The sequence below is a fragment of the Nelumbo lutea genome, chromosome 8 (genome assembly GCF_056320005.1).
Source record: "Nelumbo lutea isolate HS-2025 chromosome 8, American lotus-T2T, whole genome shotgun sequence".
Taxonomy (NCBI): Eukaryota; Viridiplantae; Streptophyta; class Magnoliopsida; order Proteales; family Nelumbonaceae; genus Nelumbo; species Nelumbo lutea.
In genome coordinates this window covers 59,349,203-59,355,853 of record NC_142691.1, presented here as the reverse complement: position 1 = coordinate 59,355,853, position 6,651 = coordinate 59,349,203, and the positions used below count along the sequence as shown (strand labels likewise).

The 6,651-nt window shown below is 45.2% G+C and overlaps 1 long non-coding RNA gene across 1 annotated transcript; it reads left to right on the top strand.

Moving 5' to 3' along the window:
• Positions 1-1,649, top strand: LOC148844432 (uncharacterized). Its single transcript, XR_016102993.1, has 3 exons — positions 1-358; positions 1,033-1,304; positions 1,404-1,649. It is a non-coding gene; the product is annotated as an uncharacterized LOC148844432 (long non-coding RNA).
• The last annotated feature ends 5,002 nt before the right edge of the window (positions 1,650-6,651 follow it).

The window sequence follows — 6,651 nt, the reverse complement described above, 5'->3', positions numbered from 1 at the left end:
GAACCGAATAAATCGAATGTTCACCCCTACTCTCGAGACTCCACCACCGAGGCTCACATTCGCCTTTCTTCTCTCCTAACTTTTGCTACACCTCATCAATCGTCTTCTCGCCTTCTTCTTCTTGCCTAACTCCTCATCGGTCGTTATTCTCCCCTCCGGGTTTTAGCAAGGTGACGATAGTGCGTCAATAACCTCGCTTCCAGCTGTTGTCGGAGTTTTCCTCATCATTAACGTTGAAAGCAACTAGCTAGACCTAAAGAATCAGACGGCTTAGATTTTGAGGCACTTAAATCTCTCTTGGTCGCAGTTTCGAAGTTCGATGACTGGTTGCTGAGCTGGAGGGAAAGCTTTCTGAAAGGTAGATAATAGTTTTTCTGTCGCTCTCCCTCTTTCATTCTTTTATATTTCTTCTCCGTCTTTGTTTCTTCGAGTCTCTCTATTCATTGTCCCCTCTCTTCATCTGCTCTACGAAGTTGATCCATTCCGTAAGTTGTCGCGTTCGATTCTGTTTGAATTTTGTTCTGTTTCTCAATATTTGTTTAGTATTAATTTGGATTCTTTTGATCGTATTAAGTTGGTTGAATCCAAAGGGTTTTGTAATGTGACATCTATAGTCATGGAGTAAAACCTACCAACGGATTTCCTTGTAGATTTCCCAGGTTTCTTCACTTGCGGTTTGTCTTTCCGTCAAAATTTTGCAGTTATTTGCTATGATCGTGGTCTGTAGTTAGGCTTCCGGCGTTTTCCTGGTCCTTCATCATTTTCATTGCGCTGCATGGTGATTTTTATTGTTTTTTATTTTCCCTGCAATATTGATGTCCATGGAAACCATTTTATGCTATTTTGGGTGTCTTTATGTGCTTCTCCTTGAAACTGTTTATGCTTCTCCATTTATGATTATGGATCGGTCGATCTTCTTAGGGTTTCATAATATGTTTAGAAATTTTCATCGATAAATTCTGTTGCCACAATGGTGTGGGTATGTTTTCTTGCATTTCGTGAGCTCTAAACAAAAACAACAAATTTTGGTAGGTCAATATGGTAATCCAATACAAAGCTACTGTGGCTTCTCTTTTCCTTTCTTCCTTTTGTTTCCTTCCTCTGCTCTTTTCTTCGCCCAAGGATGGGCTGTTTAGAATTGGGCTGAAGAAGAAGAAACTCGACCAGAATAACCGGCTTGCTGCTCTACTTAAGCCTGAGGGAGAGAAGCCTCTAAGAGCTTCTACACGGAAGTGTCGTCTTGGCGGGAACCATGGGGACTCTGGATGGTCTAACTTGTGGGTACCAAAAAGTGCTACTTCTCGGTGGGTCGCAAGTTTTGAAGGATTTTCTCCTTTGGAAGTTTTACCATATTTGATTGCGTAAAAATTAATTAACATAGTGTTTTTTCTATCTTGACACAGGTCGCTTGCTATTTCCATTCCAAACACAAGTCTAGACTGTCTAGCACCTACAAGAAAAATGGTTTCCTTTTGTTTCCTTAGTCCATCATGCACGATGACATTTTTCTTGGTTAGCTTATTTGTTATTTGTCAGATTCCATCGAGTTTAAATTTCTTCTTGATGTATTGTTGAATTTCTTTTATCAGATAAGAGAAACCTTGGAAAAAAAAAAAAAAAAAAACAAAAAGAAAAACTTGACCGCCAAATCAGGTCGGGGCACTCTGAATTTCTGCATGAACAAAATGCAAAATTGCCGACAATCTTGGCCGATGGAGCGAAACGGAGCTTTATCCAAAAATTTTGTTTTGTTTGGTCGAGCTGAACCGTAACGCAAATCGGGCTGCCGTTCGACCCCTGCCATTAAGCGACAATGCCCTACCACGTTGTGTCGGTCCCGCGACCCATCCGTAACCTTAATGCATGGGCGCCTCACTTGGCCAAATTCACTAAGTTGCCCCTGAGTGGTCGGTGGACCAAAGGAGGGGTGCTTTTGTTGCCAAACCATGTCAGGGCTCTCTGGAATATCCCAATGTTCACGTCCAGCATAAACGGAACACATAATTACCGATAGTCTTGACCGATGGAGCGAAACGAAAATTTATCCAAAAGCTCTGTTTCGCTCCATCGAGTCGAACCGTAACTCCGATCAAGCTGTCGTTCGACCTCTACCATTATGGGATAGTATCCTACCACGTAGTGTCGGGCCTGTGGCCCATCCATAACCCTACCCACATGAATGTCTCACGTGGCCAAGTTCACGAAGTTGCCCCCTTGAGCGGCAAGTAGACCAAAGGAGGGCGGGACCGAGTACTTCGGAATGTTCCAATGTTCACACCCCGCCCAAACGGAATACATAATTGCCGACGAAGCCAAAGAGAGCTTTTGGATAAAGCACCGTTTAGCTCCATCGAACCAAACCCTAACTTTAATCAGGCTACAGTTCAACCCCTGCCATTATGGGAAAATACCCTACCATGTCGTGCCAGTCCTACGACCTATCATAACCCTACCCCATGGGCGCCTCACGTGGCCTAATTCACCAAGTTTCCCCTGGGTGGATGGTGGACCAAAGGAGTGGTGTGTTGGCCGCCAAATTGGAATAGGACACTCTAACATGTTCCAACGTTCACATCTAGCACGAACAGAATGCATAATTGACAACGGTTTTCGCCGACTGAGCGAAACGGATGAAGCTTTGTTTCGCTCCGTCGATCAGAACCATAACTCCAATCGGGTTGCAATTCAACCCTTGCTGTTATGGGACAATACCCTATCATGTCGATCCGGTTCCGTGGTCCATCCATAATCCTATCGCATGGGCGTCTCACGCGGCCAAATTCACCAAGTTGCCCCATGAGTGGCCAGTGGGCCAAAGGAGGGGTGCTTTAACTGCCAAACCAGGATAGGATACTTCGGAATATCCCAATGTTCACATCCGGCATGAATGGAATGCACAATTTTCCACAGCTTTGGTCGATAGAGCCAAACAGAGTTTTATCCAAAAGCTCCATTTCGCTATGTCGAGTCGAACCATAATGCCGACCGGGCTGCCGTTTAACCCTTGCCATTATGGGACAATACCCTACCACGTCGTGCCAGTTCTGCGGCCCATCCATAACCCTACCCCATAGGCGACTCACGTAGCCAAACTCACCAAGTTGTCCCCTAAGTGGCCAGTGGACCAAAGGAGGATGCAAATAAATACAGAAAAAACACAGAAACAAAAACTGAAAAATAAATCAAAAATTGCAGATAAATACAGAAAAATACAGAAAAAAAAACAAAAAATTGCAAAAGAAAAACAGAAAATGGCAAGGTGGACTTATCAATTCAAGATAAAAAAACAACAAATCATTTTACAAAAAAAATAAAAAAAAGAGCCCAAGAGCGAAGAGTCCCACCAATATAATACAGGAAATGAATACAATAAAATCTGCATTTCAGAGAGCCTCTGCAAACTTACCGGACAGCCGCTGCAAATTTGTCGTCCGCCGTTGCAAGTGTTTGCCGCCGCAACTTTTACTACTAAAAACTCACCGTCACTAGTTGCCATTAATCATCGTTGGTCAGTGTGTGTCGCCGTTGGATGCCAGAGGTGCTGACTGCCACAGGTGGTTGGTTGGGTGTGAGGGTTGAGAGAAGGGACGGGGTAGAACAAAAATGGGGTTCTAACTCTAAAGGGACTAAACATTCAATTCTGGGTTGGGGATATTGAAGGTATTTTATTTTTTGTTTTTTTTTATTTATTTAAAACATTGAAAATAAAAAAGAGTAACCCGCGAACCACTGCCCGGGTTGAACGATTTAACGGTCTGACTGCCCAGGTCAACGGTTCTTTGACTTTTCAACATTTTTTTAGAAAATTTCGGTTTTTAGTATAACCGAACCCAAAGGTTTGACTGGTTACTGGTTTTTCCGATCCCGTCCGATTTTGAAAACCATGGGGTTATGTATGGGCCGCGGGACTGGCACGACGTGGTAGGTTATTATTCCATAATGGCAAGGGTCGAATGGCAACCCGATTGGAGTTATAGTTCGGCTCGATAGAGCGAAACAAAGCTTTTGGATAAATCTTTGTTTCACTTCGTCAGCCATGGCCGTCGGAAATTGTGCGTTCCATTCGGGCTGGATGTGAACATTAGAACATTCTAGAGTGCTCTGTCCCGATTTGGCGGCCAATGCACCCCTCCTTCGTTCTAATTGCCATTCATGGGGCAACTTGGTAAATTTGGCCATGTGAGGTGCCCATGGGGTAGGGTTATGGATGGGCCGCGGGACCGGCATGACATGCTAGGGTATTGTCCCATAATGGCAAGGGTTGAATTGCGCAACGGTCGGAGTTATGATTCACTCAATGGAGCGAAACAAAGATTTAGGATTTTCGCTCCGTCCGCTAAGACTGTCGGCAATTATGTGTCCCGTTCATGCTAGATGCGAACATTGGAACATTACTGAGTGCCCCGTTACGATTTGGTGGCCAATGTACCTTCCTTTGGTCCACCGGCCACTCAGGATGAATCTTGGTGAATTTGGCCACGTGAAGTGCCCATGCAATAGGGTTATGGATGGGTCACGGGATTGGCATGACGTAGTAGGGTATAGTACCATAATGGCAAGGGTCGAACGACGACCCGATCGAAGTTACATTTTGGCTTGACGGACACCGACCAAGGCCGTTGGCAATTATGTGTACCATTCGTGCCGGATGTGAACATTGGAATATTCCGGAGTGCCTCATCATAATTTAGTGGCCAACGCATCCCTCCTATGGTCCACCTACTACTCATGGGCCATCTTGGAGAATTTGGTCACGTGAGGCTCCCAAGGGGTAGGGTATTAGATGGGCCGCGGGACTAGCATGATGTGGTAAGGTATTGTCCCATAATGGTAGGGATCAAACGACAGCCTGATCGGAGTTACGGTTCGCTCTGTTTCACTCCGTCGGCCAAGGCTGTCAGCAATTATGTGTTCCGTTTAGTGTTGGATGTGAAAATTGGGATATTCTGGAGTGCCATATCCTGGTTTGGTGGCCAACACACCTCTCTTTTGGTCCACTGACCACTCAGGAGGAAACTTGGTGAATTTAGCCATGTGAGGTGCCCATGGGGTAGGGTTATGGATGGGCTGTGGGACAGGCACGGCGTGGTAGGGTATTGTCCTATAATGGCAGGGGTCGAAACGGCCGCCTGATTGGAATTACAGTTCGGCTTTCGCTCCGTCAACCAAGGCCGTCGGCAATTATGCGTTCCATTCATGCTTGAGGTAAACATTGGGATATTTCGGAGTGCCCCGTCATAGTTTGGCAGCCAATACACCCTCCTTTGGTCAACTGGCCACTCAAGGGGCAGCTTGGTGAATTTGACCACGTAAGGCACCCAAGGGGTAGGGTTATGGATGAACTGCAGAACTGGCACGACAGCCCGATTGGAGTTACGGTTTGGCTCGACAGAGCGAAACGAAGCTTTTGGATAAAGCTTCCTTTCACTTCGTCAGCCATGGCCATCGGCAATTATGCATTCCGTTCAGGCTGGATGTGAACATTAGTACATTTCGGAGTGCCCTGTTCTGATTTGATGGCCAGCATACCCCTCCTTCAGTCTACTTGCCATTCAGGGGGTAACTTGGTGAATTTGGCCACATGTGGCGCCCATGAGCTAGGGTGAAGGATGGGCCACGGGACTGACACGTCATGATAGGGTATTGTCATATAATGGCAGGGGTGAAGGGATGAGAGATTCATTGTATGGACGTCCAAAACTTGCGGAATAAGTGGGCGAATTTCAAAAAAAAATTTCTCTCCCTTCAACTGGGAATCGCATTCCCTATTTAGAAAATCATATTTTCAATGATCAATCTTGAACCATAAACTGAACTAGATCTAAAAAAAAAAAAACAGTAGGAGAGGATTATACTTGACACGGAGAAATAATATCTCCCAACAAAGGTGCTCACACCCAAGGAAGGATCAAAAGACTACTCCCACTGAAGATGACGCAGTGTAGGATAGAGCAGAATCAGTAGTGTTCTCTCCAAGAATCTAATCCTTCGCAAGAAGTAGCAGGATGGCACGTGAGCATAGCTTCCTATCAGTCCCTTCACAAGGAACTGATATCAAGATTGAATCTTGATTTCTCCCACTGAAAAGGAGATTGAACTGGCAGGTGAGGCGGCGGCAAGAAGGAGGCAGCAAGAGAGAATTTTTGCAGGTATGCTGAATTCTCTCTTCTGTGATTTCAGCTCTAAAGACTTGCAATGATCTGATGTTCTTGTGATGTCTAAAGGCTGCCTCCCCCTTCTTTTGTAACCTTAAAGGGATCAGCTCCTAATCCCATTAGGAGTTGCTGATCCAAATCATATTTGGATCAGACATCCCTTTTGGTGATAAGGATAAACCCTTATCTTATCTGCAGAGTAGATCAGCCTTCTCCTAATCTCATTAGGAGGTTTTCAGATCTGAATCACATTTAGATCTAGACTCTCTGAGTGGATAGGGTTAAGACCCTATCCTATATGCTAATCCATTCCCAGAATTCGCCCCTTATTTAACTAATTAAACTAGCCCAGTTCGAAATGGGCTTTAGGCCCATTAAGGTTATGTGCTCACTTAGCCTTCCCAACTGCTGCCCAGTTGGGCTTCCTTGTATGGTGTGGGACCCAAGCATTGATCTACACATCAGCCACATGGGTTCAGCCTAACCTTTGTTACAA